Source organism: Jaculus jaculus, chromosome 8 (assembly GCF_020740685.1).
Source record: "Jaculus jaculus isolate mJacJac1 chromosome 8, mJacJac1.mat.Y.cur, whole genome shotgun sequence".
Classification (NCBI taxonomy): domain Eukaryota; kingdom Metazoa; phylum Chordata; class Mammalia; order Rodentia; family Dipodidae; genus Jaculus; species Jaculus jaculus.
Genome location: NC_059109.1, coordinates 125,731,260 through 125,747,870, shown reverse-complemented (window position 1 = coordinate 125,747,870; position 16,611 = coordinate 125,731,260).

Here is a 16,611-nt window from a genome sequence, read left to right as displayed (position 1 = left end):
CTAAATGTGAGTGGCACCATGCCAAGGGCTGGGGGACCTGAACTGAATGAGAAGGGTCAAAGGAGAAAGTGATCTCCATGCCAGCATTCATCTCTCTCCGTTTCCTGGCTTGCAAATGCCATGTGAGCAGTTGCCTCACGTCCCTGCCTCGATGGCTGGTGCCCACAAACCGGCAACACCAGCTCCTCTTTCCTTAACTGCTATTTTGTCACAGTAACGAGAAAATTAGCTAATTCAAATGTGGAACATTTCTTCACTATTTAATAGTACTTCTTTTTTTCCCCTCTTTTTGTTGAGAACTGTCTGTTTAGTACATCTGCCCATTTATTGATTGGCTTATTTTATTTATTATTATTTATTTATTTGAGAGTGAGAAAGAGGCAGAGAGGGGAAAGAGAGAGAGAAAGAGAACATGAAAGAGAAAAAGAGAGGAAGGGCATGCCAGGGCCTCCAGCCATTGCAAACGAACTCCAGATGCAAGCGCCTCCTTGTGCATCTGGCTTTCGTGGGTCCTGAGGAATCTAACCAGGATCCTTTGGCTTTGCAGGCAAACGCCTTAGCTGCAAAGCCATCTCTCCAGCCCCTGATGGGATTATTTTAGTTTAATGTTTGGATCTCTTCATAGATTCTGGATATTATTCTTTTGTCACTTGCATCATTGGCAAAAGTTAACAAAAAAGTTTTTCTATTTATTTGAGGAGAGCGAGAGAGCAAGAGCAAGTGAACCTATGGGCACACCAGAACTTCTTGCCGTTGCAAATGAACTCCAGGTGCATGTGCCCACTTTATGCATCTGGCTTTATGTAGATACTAGGGAATCGAACCCAGGTTGCAGGCCTTGCAAGCAAGCACCTTTCACTGCTGAGCCACCTTCCCAGCCCAAAGATTTGTTTTTGTGTGTAGTTCTCTTCATGGTGCTGTTTTTTTTTTTTCCCCCCTTAGCCTTACAGAAGCTCTGTAAATGTCATGCAGTTCATCAATCAGTTCGTAGGATTATTTCCTGTGCTGCTGGAGTCCTTTGCAGCAATTCCTTGCCTAAGCATACACCTTGAGCTGAGTTTTCTCAAACAAAATAAGAAAGACTGAAAAGACATTTGTGAGTTTTCTCCTCCCAAATGCTGCATGCTGCATAGATTTTAAAAATGTATTATTTATTTATTGGAAAGAGGGAGACAGAGAGAAAGATAGCTAGATAGAAAAAAAGAGAGAGAGAGAGAAATGGGCACACAAGGGCCTCCATCCACTACAAAAAAGAAAAAATTCTTCAGACATATGCACCGCTTTGTGCATCTGGCTTTACATGAGTACTGGGGAATTAAACCCATTAAAGGTGCAAGCAAGCACCTTTAATCACTCAGCCCTGTCTCCAGCCCCTGCCTGCATAGCTCTTTCTAGCATTCTGATAGCTACTTAATAGGAAGGAGGCTTCTAGCTCAACTCTGTTCTGCTGGGCAACCAAGATAGGCACTTCCTCTTGATTCACACCTTTACTTCTCTATTTCTGTCTCTCTTTCTCGCTTTGGGTTTTGGAGGTAGGGTGTCCCTCTAGCGCAGACTGACCTGCAATTCACTCTGTAGTCTCAGGCTGGCCTCCAACTCACAGTGATCCTCCTACTTCTGCCTCCCGAGTGCTGGGATTAAACCCGGCTTAATTGATGTCTTTTGATCTCCAGCAGCAACTTGGGAGAACGGAAGGCAGCGTAGTCATCACCATGATCGGCACCGTGAGGCTCTGGCTCCTTGTAGTTCCCACGCTCCTCGGGATGCTGCGGCCTGCTCTGGGAGGAATAAGGAGACAGTACTCTTGTAGGTGGTGGGGCTGTGAGTCACGGGGCTGTGCATGCTGCTAGATGCGTTAGCGGTGTCATACCTGACATTTTGATCCAGGACCCTCTTTCCAGGCTCACCTATTGCAGAGCTAGACATGTTCCTATGTGGAAACTCAAGAAATTTCACAGCTGAGGAACTGCCATGTTCCTTTTTCGTACTTCAAAAACAACAGTGACTACCTTTTGACTTTTATTCGAATTATTTATTTATTTAAAGAGGATGGACGTGCCAGGGCCTCTTGCTATTGCAAACAGATTCCAGATGCTTTGTAACTTTGTACATCTGGCTTTTCATGTGTACTGGGGAATGAAACTCAGGCTGGAAGCACTGAGCCATTTCCTCAGACCCCTTTTATACAAAGTTAAAAAAAATTGTTTTTGTTTATTTTTATTCATTTATTTGAGAGTGACAGAGAGTGACAGAGAGAGAAAGAGGCAGAGGCAGAGAGAGAGAGAGAGAGAGAGAGAGAGAGAGAGAGAGAAAATGGGCACATCAGGGCCTTCAGCCACTGTAAATGAAATCCAGACACATGTGCCACCTTGTGCCTCTGGCTTACATGGGTCCTGGGGAATCAAGCCTCAAACAGAGGTCCTTAGGCTTCACAGGCAAGCACTTAACCACTTAGCCATCTTTCCAGCCCTTATACAATTTTTCAAGTTACAAAGATAGTGTATTTTCCAATGTCTCTGAGACCTGTGTCAATAGAGCATTACCCCAGTCTTACATACTTTTACAAGTTATGTGCCCTAGCTATGTTTCCTTTGATGAGGCCCAAATGGGCACTTTTTAACACATAAGAGCATAAATAAAAATCCCAAACAAAGAACAAAAAAGAGAATATACATATCTTTCAGAATGCGAAGAGTTTGGAAGAGGCAACAGATGGTCTTTCGAGGACCAAAGTTAGGGATCCTATGAGAAGAAAATAGAATCCACGGAGGGGGTGAAGAAAAGGGATGGAGATACAAGAATCTGTTGAGACTCTGAATGATTAAAGGAAGAGTCAGCAAGGAGGGAGGTAAACACATGGTGGTGTACACCTGTGATCCCCGCACTTGGGAGGTGGAGACAGGAGGGTCAGATGTTCAAGACTATCTTTGGCTGCATAGCAGGGTTGAGGTCAGCTTAAACTACATGAGACCATCTCCAAACAGACAAACAAACAGAGAACTTGTCTAATATTCTCCTAGCCCGGCCTTTCTACACTGTGGTGTATGTATAATAATGAGGCTAGAGGGCATCCCAGTTCTTTATATCGCTTGTTAAATAAACACATATTTTATAGATAGGCACATATATGTTGTGGGGTGCACAGAATCCTGTCTTTAGGGTGGTTCAAGGGGGTTCAGGCACCTGCAAGGCCCATAGAAGCAGAGATGGCAATGAGATTACTGACTTCACTGAGAAAGCTCAGATGAATTAAAAAAATTTATTTATTTATTTATTTGACAGGAAGAGGCGGTGGAGGGGGGAAGAAAATGGGCACACCAGGGCCTCCAGCTGCTGCAAATGAACTCCAGTCGCACGCACCACCTTGTGTATCTGGTTTACGTGGGTCGTGGGGAATCGAACCTGAGTCCTTAGGCTTTTCAGTCAAGCGCCTTAACCGCCAAGCCATTCTTCCAGCCCATCATATAATTTTTTGTTTGTTTGTTTGTTTTGAGGTAGGGTCTCACTCTATCCCAGGCTGACCTGGAATTCACTCTGTATTCTCAGGATGGCCTCGAACTCATGGAGAACCTCCTACCTCTGCCTCCCGAGTGCTGGGATTAAAGGCGTGCGCCACCACGCCCGGCCAGACGAATTTGTTTTATGGGCAGATAAATCTGTTGGTGGGGATGTGGGACTCAGATTGTAGAGGGAGCTGTTCAACTTACAGTGCTTCTCTTACAGTGCTTGGCTATGTGGCCCTGTCACAGCCTCTGATCATGTCATCTCAATTTCAACAGCGCAACAACTGTCACTGGAGGAGTGTTGGGGACTTCCGAGAGTTAAGGATTGTTCCAGGAAGTGTTCTAGGACTTTTAAATGTATGCGTGTAAACCACACATGTTGCTGGTCCTACTGCGGTAACATCTGCGCAGAAAATAATGTGAGTCGGGAGCTCTTTGCTTTGCATTATCTTGACTGATAGCCACCCTCTTCTTAGAGGCTCTTATCCCAAAATGGGAGACTCAGCTTTTCCAAACACACACACACTCACACACACACACACACACATATACACACACACACACACACAGCAGAAAACAATTCGCTGACATACAAACAGACGTCAGAACTAAGGAGCTGGCTAGGTAGGTAAAATGCTTGGCACACAAGCATGAGAACCTGACTTCAGATCCCCAGCACCCATGTACAAGGCTGGGGGTAGCAGCAGATCCCCTTAATCCCAGCACTGGGGAAGGGAAGACAGGGGATCCTGGGCCTTGCTGGCTAGCTTGTCTAACCCAATGGGCGTACTACAGGTTCAGTGTGAGACCTTGTCCCAGAAATAAAGTGGAGAGCTTTATGTGCCCCAGTGTAAGCAGGTAAGACACTTCATGTCAACCTCTGGCCTCCACACATCCATGTACACACGTGCACACTCACAAATGTGTGCCCCACATATACCACACATGCAAAAATAATAATATGAAAACACACGAGACACCAGCTTAGAACCTACAGCCTCGTAAAAATAAATGCCTGCCTTATAGTTTGCTCCTCCCTAGCTTTCTTTTTAATTAAAAATTGTTTTGTTTATTTTTATTTATTTGAGAGAGAGAGAGGGAGAGAGAGAGAGAGAGAGAGAGAGAAAGAGAGAGAGAGAGAGAGAGGGAGAGAATATGAGCATGTCAGGGGGTCCTTAGGCTTCACAGGCAAGCACTTAGCTTAACCGCTAAGCCATCTCTCCAGTTCCCTCCCTAGCTTTTATTTACATTGTAACCTCTACCTCCAGGAGTCAGATTTTTCTATGGACACCTTTGGGTTCAGTTGAGGGTTCAGTGTAGCACCTGCTCTTAAGGGGACAGGTTCTGCTGGGTGCTAGTGGGTGTGGGCACCAACAAGCTTGGGCACGAATGCTTGTTTCCTTAGGGACGTCATGACTTAACGTCTCAACTTTTTTTCTTACAGAAATTCTTTGAAAGGATGGCAGAACATTAACTTCTCAGTGGATCACCACCTTTGTGAGCAGGGAGATGTCTAAGAGAGCTCCGAGCAGGACCGTGTGGCTACTTTTAGGAACATGACTCCTACTGAGAGGTGGAGAGGTGAAGACCCTTAAAAAAATAAACATTTACCAACAGTTGGTCACGTGTGCTGGTGGTGGTGGTGGTGGTGGTGGTGTGTGTGTGTGTGTGTGTGTGTGTGTTATATGCACGTGAGTGCAGATGTGAGCCCCTATGTGTGCAGGCCAGGGGACAGCATCACCTGTCCTCCTCTGCTGCCCTCCCGCTTGTTTCCTTGAGATGGAGTCTCACTGATCCTGGAACTGCTGGTTTTGGTCAGACCAGCTGATGAGCAAGCCCCAGTGAGTCTCCTGTTTCTGCTCCCTGTGGGATCAGGGTTTTAGGTGTGCGTGGCTGTGCGCAGCTTTTTGTGGAGGTGCTGGGAGTTGAATTCAGGTGGTCTCAGGCCCCCTCAGGGCCTCATGCTTGTGCAGCAAGGGCGCTTGCCTGCTGAGCCATTGCCTCAGCTCCCCATGTTACTATTGTTTGTAAAAAATACTCTGTTTTAAAATTTTTTTTTGTTTTATTTTTATTTCTTTGAAAGCAACAGAGAGAGAGAGAGGCAGAGAGTGAGAGAGAGAATGGGTTTGCCAGGGCCTCCAGCCACTGCAAATGAACTCCAGATACACACGCCACTTGTGCATCTGGCTTACATGGGTCCTGGGAAATCGACCCTGGAACCAGGGTCCTTAGGCTTCATAGGCAAGTGCTTAACCACTAAGCCATCTCTCTAGCTCCTAAAAAATATATTTTCTTTATTTATAAGACAGAGCAAAGGAGAAGAGGAGAAAGCCCCTTGCTGCTGTAAATGAATTCGAAATGCATGCCACTTTGTGTGTTTGGCTTTACACAGGTGTTGGGGAATCAAACACCGGCAAACAGACTTTGCAAGCGCCTTTAACCACTGAGAAGCTTATCCAGCCCTCATCTTACTACTATTTTCTTTTCCTGAGGTAGGGTCTTGCTGTAGCCCAGGCTGACGTGGAATTCACTATGTAGTCTCAGGGTGGCCTTGAACTCATGGTCATCCTCCTGCCTCTATTTCTCTAGTGCTGGGATTAAAGGCATGTGCCACCATACTTGGCCTCATTTTACTACTTAAAAAATATTTTAATTATTTATGAGAGAGAGAGAGAGAATGAGGCAAATAGAGAGAGAAAGAAAGAGAGAATGGGCATGTCAGGGACTTTAGTTACTACAAATGAACTCTAGGCATATACACCTTGTGCATCTGGCTTATGGGGGTACTGGGGAATTGAACCTGGGCCCTTAGGCTTCACAGACCAGTGCCTTAACTATGAAGCCATCTCTTCAGCCCTCATTTTACTACTTTTTTTTTTTTTTTTTTTTTTTTAGTTTTCTGAGGTAGGGTCTTGCTCTAGGCCAGGCTGACCTGGAATTCACTATGTATTCTCAGGGTGGCCTCAAACTCATGGCGATCCTCCTACCTCTGCCTCCTGAGTGCTGGGATTATAGGTGTGTGTCACCACGCCCGGCTCATTTTACTACTTTTAATTACACTTAAAATTCCTAATTGTAGGGCCTTTTGCCACCCTATGTAGCAATTTTGGAATTTATAGGCTAGTCTATAGACTTCATAGACCGTAATTTTTTTTCTTCCAAATTTTTATTAACAACTTCCAAGATTATAAAAAATACCCCATGGTAATACCCTCCCTCCCCCCACTTTCCCCTTTGAAACTCCATTCTCCATCATATCCCCTCTCCCCATCTCAATCAGTCTGTCTTTTAATGTTGATGTCATGGTCTTTTCCTCCTCTTAGGATGATCTTGGGCAGGTAGTGTCAGGCACTCTGATGTTATGGATATCCAGGCCATTTTGTGTCTGGGGGGAGCACGTTGTAAGGAGTCCTACCCTTCCTTTGGCTCTTACATCCTTTCTGCCACCTCTTCCGCAATGAACCCTGAGCCTTGGAAGGTGTGATACAGATATAGCAGTACTGAGCACTGCAGTCATTTCTTTCCATCACCATGATACCTTCTGAGTCATCCCAAAGGTCACTGCCATCTGAAAGGAAAAGATTCTCTACCAAAAGTGAGAGTAGCATTAATATAATGGTATGAACATTAAGAGAAGTGCTTACTGGGCAGTTTGATAAGCATAGTATATACATTTAGCCAGACAACAGCAGACATTACACCCCTAGGGCTCATGACTACCCCTGTTTTAAGTTTTCAGTATCAGGGATGTATTCCCTCCCATGGAGCGGGCTTCCAGTCCAATTAGAGGGAAGTTGGTTTCCCCTATAACAGACATGCCACTATTGCACCCATTGGCTCATTTGGCCTGTCTATAGCAGTGTCCACTGTTGAGAATCTTCACTGGTGATTTCTCTTTCTCCCATTGAACTACATGCAGAGTGGCTTCTTCCAGCTTTCTTTCAGCTGTGCGGAATTGGCAAGCATCCCTTTCATTTAGTATTTTCAAGATCAGATCTTTGGTCACTTTGTTTTTATAGGTCTGTATCAATAATTCTTAATGCACAGTACATGTAAATAAAGTACACACAAGTATAATGCATGAATAATTGGTAGATGACTGATAGGAGCCAGGTTACAACTAAGACTACATCAGCAGCCCCAGGATGCAAAGTTCTCTGAGTTTTGGGTCACTTTCTGTGGCATTAGGTGCCAGGCTGTTCCAAACTCCAGACTGACTTGTGTAGATCTAGTCATTAGGTCAGTACTGTGGCCCTGGCCTTTATGGTGACCCATGCAATTACTGTAGGGCACACAGCATGCCAAGACAGCACCCTAACTTCAAATTCATTAACCTCAGACTAAGGTTCCAATCTCACCTTGGCACTATAGACATCCTATTGTCCAAGGATCCAGAACTTCCTAGATGACTCTATCTCTGGGCTTACCTCAATGCTAGGCCAATACCAGAGGCCCTGAGCCTCAGGTTTTGTCAGGCCAACCCCTGGAACATGACAAGACCAATCTAGTCCCTAAACCCCTGCTGTAGTCACCTTACCATTGCTGGAGCAACGTACTTGACCAAAGGCAGCTTGTGGGAGGAAAGAATTCATTTTGGCTTACAGACTTGAGGGGAATCTCCATGATGACAGGGGTAACTGTGGCATGAGAAGAAGCTGGACGTCACTTGCTGGCCAACATCATGTAGGCAACAGAAACAAGAGAATGTGGTGAACCCTGGCAAGGGGAAGCTGGCTATAACGCCCATAAGCCTGCCCTTAACAGCACACCTTAAGCAAGGCTCCGATTCCCAAATTGCCATCAGCTAGGGACCTAGCATTCAAGACATCTGAGTTTGTGGGGGACGCCTAATTCAAACCACCAGAACCCCAGACTCTGGACTGCTCACCAGCACCGCTCTCAGCTCCCCAGGCGTAAGGCCTACATTAGCACCAGGCTGTGTGGACCCAACTTTCAGGCTGGTCTCTGAAGTCATAGGATTCAGGCTCATTCAGGGTCCCATGGGCCTAGGACTCTCGTGAGTTGCAGAGTTGGCATCCCTGGTCTCAAATACCAGATGGCTCCCCGAGCACAGGGATTCCAGGTCTGTTAGTGTCATGCCAGTTCCTATAGCCCAATCCTACAGTCTGGTTCCTGCAGCCTCTCGCTACAGCAGACCCAAGGATCAAGCCTGTCTCTAGACCTCAGAGTTGGTCCCAGGCTCCACAACTACCTCTGTGTACCTCAGCCCCAGGCTTGCTCCAGAGAATCTAAGAAGCAGGCCAGATATTGCCCCTAGATTGGTACCTCAACACCTGAACACTAGGTAGGTCCACAGCAGTGGTCACAGGCTTCTAGTCAGTACCCATGGCTCTGGGCTAGTGCCCCTGATACTAAGTACAACCCAGAGTGCAGGATTGCCACGCTACACCCCCTAGTAGGTGCACAAACCCCAAACAAAATGCTGACAAGCCAAAGCAGATGTTAAGAAGGTCATTATCATTAAGAATGATGCATTCTTGGGCTGGAGAGATGGCTTAGTGGTTAAGTGCTTGCCTGTGAAGCCTAAGGACCCCGGTTCGAGGCTAGATTCCCCAGGACCCATATTAGCCAGATGCACAAGGGGGCGCACTTGTCTAGAGTTTGTTTGCAGTGGTTGGAAGCCCTGGCGTGCCCATTCTCTCTCTTGCTCTCTATCTGCCTCTTTCTCTCTCTGTCACTCTCAAATAAATAAATAAAAATCTTTTAATAAAAGAATGATGCATTCCATATACTGAAATCTGTAACTATCACATGGTACATTAATATCCCAAAGGGCCAAACTCATCTGATAATTGTACAGAGGCCAAAGAAAGAGACTTTGAAAAAACTCACGAAGATGGCTATAGCAGTTGCTTTCTCATTGCTGAGACACAACACTGACCAGAAGCAGCTTATGGAAGAAAAGGGTTTATTTCAGGTTGGAGTTTCAAGTGGGCATTTCATCATGGCAGCCAAGCATGGCAGAACAGGCAATGAGCATTACATCTTGTCACATCAGCTGCAGGGTGAGGTAGCTAAGATAGCTGTGAATACACAATGTGGTTGGACTCAATGAACTTCAAGCCTCCCCCCAGTGACACACCTCCACCAGCAAGGCTCTACCTTCCAAAGGCTCCACCAGCTGGGATAAAGTATGAAGATTAATCACAAACGCATGAGGCTATGGGGGGCATTTTATATTCAAACCACCACAGTGGCAGACAGCACTCAAGCACGATCTGTTATAATTTCCAGAGAATGAACTGGGAATGTTGGATAACAGCTACCAGGAGAGATGGGCGATACCTGACTATCTCTAGCTTTAATGGCCAAGTAAAACAGAGAACTTACAAATCAGGGAAGAGAGAGAGAAAGAGAGAAAGAGAGAGAGAGAGAGAGAGAGAGAGAGAGGGAGAGAGAGAGGGAGAGAGAGAGGGAGAGAGAGAGGGAGAGAGGAACTAGAGTCTCTCTGTTCCAGAGGGGTTGGCTCTATTTGGGGGGTTCCCCACTCCCAGCAAGAGGGAGTAGCAACAGCAGACAACAGGGGGCCATGGCTGAAAACAGAGATGCTTAGAACCCCTGAACACTCTCTCTGTAACAGGGGCTTTAAAGAGGAGAAAAGGAGGGGGAGGGGAGCAAGGCAGAACGTGTATTGCAGCGGCCCTGGGAGAGGGAGGAGAGAAGCTGTGAGAATCTCCTCTTCTCTGCTCTTGACACTCACCCAGAGCAGCCACAGGATGCCATCTATAAAGACCCCTGCTGAGTCAGCAGCTTGGTGGCCTCAGGACCTCTGTGAACCACACCATTGGAAACTCAGAGCAAGCGTTGAGAGACTATATGCCAAAACCCAGCCAGCAGAATGCCTCAACTATAGGAAAGAAGTCAGTGAAGTGGAAATTTGGTCAGAACCAGTGTAGAGGAACATGGACTTGGTGTCCACACAATTCACTGAACACTGGGAAGGATTGCACAGGGGTGGGGACCACATTTGTAACCCAACCAGCTGCTATGGCCTAACTTTGCAAAGGGCTGCTTGGGATCAGGGACAGCATTCACAACAGAACATTTTTTTTTTAATTTTTTGTTTATTTTTATTTATTTATTTGAGAGCAACAGATGGAGAAAGAGGGAGGGAGAGAGAGAGAGAATGGGCGCGCCAGGGCCTCCAGCCACTGCAAACGAACTCCAGAGGCATGCGCCCCCTTGTGCATCTGGTTAATGTGGGTCCTGGGGAATCGAGACTTGAACCGGGGTCCTCAGGCTTCACAGGCAAGCGCTAAGCCATCTCTCCAGCCCAACACAACAGAACTTTTGTCCAGAGGGGTGACTAATGTTTGTGACTGATATGTGAAACACAACCTGCTGACCAGACCAACATCTACAACCTGATCTCACAAAGGATAACCCAACCATGAGGACAGAATTTGAAATACAACCCGTGAAGGATTGCCCAGAGATTTGACCAGCATTGGAGACCTGAGTTTGCAAAGGAATGGCTAGACATGTGATTTTTTTTTTGGCAAATAGTATTCTACTTTGCTGGGGATCAAGCCTACTGCCCCAAATACCAGTATAGCAAAGGAAAACGACACCTCAACCTGACTACAACCTAGTATCTCATGAATACTGCATTCAACCAGAGACCTACCTCAGATGCATAATCCCGATGCAGAAACATAGGAAACATGAAAAACCAAGGCAATATGACTGCTTCAGAAATTACTAACTACACAGTAATGGCCTCGACTAAAAAGAATGTTCATAAGCATGTTAAAAGAAACCAAAGAGGGCACCAGTAAACTCCTAAATGAATTTCAAGGGATCATAATTAAACAAGTGAATGAAATGAGGAAGCCAATGCAGGATCTGAAAGGGGAACTCACCGAGGAGATGGAAATACTGAAGAAAAACCAAATTAAGTGACTGGAAATGAAAGAGTCAATAAATCAAATAAAACACTAAAGTCTCACCAGCGAAACTGATCAAGGAGAGGAAAAAACATCAGGGTTTGAAGACAAGGCAGAGGAATTGTGAAACCATGAAAAGGCCAAATCTATGAATCATGGGCATAGGAGGAGAATTTCATGCTAAATGCATAGAAAACATTTTCAATAAAATCATAGGATGTAATGTCCCAAATATAAAAAGAAGAAGGATGCCCATCCAGATACAGGAGGCATTTGAGATACTAAATAGAGAAAACCAGGAAAGAACGCCTGCAAGCTGGCACTTGCTTCTGCCATGATCTGCTGACCTCTCCAGAGGTCTTGAAGCTACCCACTCTTAGATTTGAATTGTTAAGATGTGTGGTAAATAACATCTCTTCTATGAGAAATGCCTCTGGTATTTTGCTATAATAATGCAAAGCTGCCGGGCGTGGTGGTGCATGCCTTTAATCCCAGCACTCAGGAGGCAGAGGTAGGAGGATCACTGTGAGTTTGAGGCCACCCTGAGGCTCCATAGTGAATTCCAGGTCAGCTTGGCTAGAGTGAAACCCTACCTCGAAAAAAAAAAAAAAAAAAAAAAAAAAGCACAGCTGACTAATACAGTCATATAAGATTCAACCTTTGAGTTAGCCTCAGGAATGTTTCAGAGGGGTTGTGATTGCTTGGTCTAGGAGGGAGTTTGTATCCCTAATGATGGATTCCTGCTGACAAGCAATAGGATATGAGAAAGGGCTGTACCTGTCTGTGGTAATTTGAATGTGTGTCCCCCAATAGACTCAGGTGTTAACTTGCATTTCCAGCTACCCAGCTGAAGGATGTGTCACTAGGGGAGGATCTGATCTCCAGCCTAAAAGTACGCGAGGCAGTATGTACAGAGCTCTGCCTGGCCCCTGCTGTGGAGGCTGGTTCCCTGCTATTGTTGCCTGTTTGTGCTTGCTTGTGGGGCTGGCTGTTTGATGGTGTCTCTTTCTGTTTGGATCTGTGAAAGGGAACCCACTTCTACCATTATAGAACTTCCCCTGGATCTGTAAGCTGAAATAACTCCCATTCCTCCTGCAGACTGTGTCTGTTTGGAAGTTCATTCCAGCAACATGGAACTGTCTACAGTACCACCCTATGCTAATGAGTCCTTAATAACACAGAACAAAACATTTATATTTCTCTTGATGTCCCTCTGGAACAAAAAAAAACAACAACAAATAAACAAAAAAACCCACAATGAAACCATAAAGAAAAGTCTTAGCAATGGTAGGGAACAGTCAGTTAATAGAGTCAATTGAGTTTCAGATGTCAATGACCAACCTAGTTCTTTCTATTAGGAATAGTTGTGTTGATTGGTTATGGAGGGAAGGAAGGCTGGTGTAGGCGTGAACAAACATGCCTCTGGCCTTAGTTAATAAACATATGCAAGAGTAATCTGGAGGAAACAACCTCATCTAGTCACACCACAGTCCTTCACTTGTGGCTTTGGTGAGGTCGTTAACTTCCCAGAATTCATCATAATAATTATAGAAAGACATTAATCACAGATTCCTAATGAGACTGGGAGAAATGGGTAGGTATGCCCTAAGACTAAGACAAGAAACTAGTCAAGGGACACTCCTACCCTATTCTTCAAGTTTACCTCCATCTACCTCATACTTAAGGGATCCTTCTGACCTCAGGGTGAGGACTGTTCTCAGCACCGGGAGAATCTGAACAGGAGCAGTTCCCCATGATGGGACTGGCTTAGTGAACAGAGCCGCAGGAGCCACCTGAGGGCGGTGCGTGATCAAAGAGCATAGGGACACGTGACCAGGGGAGATGGAGACTGGGCCTGAGAAAGCCAGGACTCTTGTGGGGGCTGCACTGGCTGTTTCAGGGGTCATGAGCACTTGGAGGCTGCGGGTCAGTCCCTGGGCCATTGTTGTGCTTCATTTGATGAGATCAAAGGGCTCAGGCCGTGGTGTGGGTGGTGTTTCTGATGCAGTCAAACTCATGGTTTGAGACCTTCATGTTTCAGACGTGGGCTCAGTGTCTGCACACAGGGTGGGGGGAAGCAGGAGGCACACAGGCCCCACTCCCTCTCAGAGGAGGTTCACACACGCGTTCCTATACGAAGTTGACAAAGTTGAGACTGGACAGTTTTGGTGACCTTCACGGAGGTATTTAGGTAAATAGGAGCTAGGCTGCTTCTGTCGCCCTTCACACAGCAGCCAGGGCCTAGGTGAAACCAACGAGAGGAGCAAGAGTGCCGCTTCCAAGGCAAGCCCGACAAACCTGGCCTAGGGTGATGGAGACAGATGCTGAGGAGACTCAAAATGCACCAAAATGCACACCAGGGCCCCTTGTCTCTGCAGAGGAACTCCAGATGCATGTGCTCTTTGTGTATCTGGCTTTACATGAGTACTGGGGAATCAGACCTGGATCCTTTGGCTTTGCAGACAAGTACCTTAGCAACTATGTAATCTTTCCATTCCCTTATTTTCTTTCCTCCTTTCTTTCTTTCTTTCTTTCTTCCTTCCTTCGTTCCTTCATTTCTTCCTTCCTTCCTTCCTTCCTTCCTTCCTTCCTTCCTTCCTTCCTTCCTTCCTTTCTCTCTCTCTTTCTTTCTTAAATCAAGCTGGGCATGGTGGTGCACGCCTTTAATCCCAGCATTTGGGAGGCAGAGGTAGGAGGATAGCCATGAGTTCAAGGCTAGTGTGAGACCACATAGTGAATTCCAGGTCAGTCTGGGCTAGAGGGTGACCCTACCTCAAAAAAAAAAAATTTTTTTTTAAACTCAAATCTAAGCCATCAGGCCTTGTAAGTGCGTGCCTTTAACTGCTGACCTATCTTCCCAGTCCCTTCATTTTTAAAATTAGGAGCTTTAATACATGAACATACTACAAACCAGTAATCTCCTTTTGTCCCCTCTCCCTCGCCCCATCCCACTGAGGGCCCTCCTTAGTGGTGGTATTTGTAATCACTGTGGGGCATGGATGCACCCATCATTCTTATGGGGAGGACAGTGTCTCCTACCATGCCTTTCCACCCTGTAGCTCTTATGTTCTTTTTTCCCCTTCTGCCACAATATTTCCTGAGCCTTTGGGGGCATATATTAAGTCTCCTTTAGCGTTGAGATCTGGGCAGGTCTCCCATTTTCTGCTTTGATGAATTTTGAGTCTCTTCAATGTTTACTTCTATCACCATGGAGAAGGTTTTTCTGGCTTATCTGTGCCCTTCAAAATGCTTTCTAAACTGGGTGTGATGGGGCACGCCTTTAATCTTAGCATTTGGAAGGCAGAGGTAGGAGGATCACTGTGAATTCAGGGCCAGGTCAGCCTTGACTAGAGCAAGACCCTGCCTTGAAAAGCCAAAAAATAAATAAATAAATAAAACAGAAAAGAAAGCCTTCTAAATGTCTATGTTAATCTCCTTTGATCAGTGCTGCTCTTACTCTTGGTAAGAGGACCTGCTTTTTTTTTTTTTTATGGTGGCAATACCATGGACACCCAAGACTCATCAAAATGATAAGAGAAAGCCAATGCCTCTCACTGAATAAGTCATTTCTATCATAGCTGGAAGGGCTCAGGAAATATTTCAGGAGAAGAGGCAGATGAAATATGAATAATGTAGGCTGGAGAGATGGCTTAGTGGTTAAGCGCTTGCCTGTGAAACCTAAGGACTCTGGTTCGAGGCTCGATTCTCCAGGACCCATGTTAGCCAGATGCACAAGGGGCACATGCGTCTGGAGTTCATTTGCAGTGGCTGGAGGCCCTGGTGTGCCCATTCTCTCTCTCTCTTTCTCTGCCTTTTCTCTGCCTCTTTCTGTCCTGTCACTCTCAAATAAATAAATAAAAATGAACAAAAAAATAAAAAAATATGAATAATGTTTAATCTTATTTGGCAACTTGATTGCACTGAGATTGGGAAAGCTCACCTCTGGGGATGCCTGTGATGCTGTTTCTAGAGACAATTAGATCACGAATGGATTAACCCTTTCATGGTTTTGGGAGATCGTTAGATCCCTGGGAATGTGCACCTGGAGCTATGATCTTGCCCTGCCCCCTCTCTGGAGTAATCTTTTGTCTGCAGCCTTGTCACCATGATGTGAGCTGCTCTGCTCCATCTTGCCCTCCCCACTGTGACCGACTGACACTTCTGAAGTTGTGAGCCAAATATATACCTTTCCTTTCTTAAGTTGTTTCTGTCAGATTCTTGGTTACAGTGGTGAGAAGTGTCATTAATGACAAGAAGTCTTGAAGCATATTCCCTCCTTGCCCACCTGCCTCCAATGATAAATTAGGTTGATGATGATCATGACATTTTCTCCTCTAAGACCCCTGTTGTCGCCCAGCAGCCTGTGCAGAAATGAGGATACACTTGAAGTACTCAGAGCTCTGAGATTTTGAGGTGGGTCAGAGGCTCTGAACTGATGGAGGAGGGTTTCTCTGCTGGCATGTCTTTCATTGAGTGGTCTAAGAAAACAGCAGAAAGACTGGAACATAGCACTGGATGCCACCTCTGGGCGTGGCCTGCTTGCCTGAATGCTCTTCATAGTTTTTTGTTTGTTTTTTTTTTAATTGAGAGAGAGAGAGAGAGAGAGAGAGAATGGACATGCCAGGGCCTTTAGCCACTGTGAATGAGCTCGAGATGCACACACCCCCTTGTGTGCATGTGCGACATTGTGTGCTTGCATCACTGTGCGTCTGGCTTATGCAGACCTGGAGATTTGAACATGAGTGCTTAGGCTTCTCAGAATGATAGCAAAGACGAAACAACCAAGGCAGGCTGAATCACAAGCAAGCACAGAGCTCAACTGGGAATATGGATGGGGGCCCCTGAAAGTGGGAACCTCGAATGAGGGCTGGATTTGGGGGTCTGAAGTATGTTGAGGCTGACTCTACCCATAATTGAGAGTGTCCTGGGATGATTGATTGTCTATTGAAGGTTTAGTAGTAACCAGGAGATCTTTTTTTTTTTTTCTTTTTTTTTTTTTTTTGTCAAGGATGGAACAGGAAATGGCAGACTGATCACAGAAGCAGTGATTAATTAACTGCCTTGGCCAGCTACAGTGTTTTTGGATGAACTCTCCGAGTGGGTGCTCCCAGAGCCCCAACCTGTTCCCAGTCACCCATGTAGTCTGTCCATAAAGTTTCTTTCTTTCTTTTTTTAAATATATATATATTTATTTATTTATG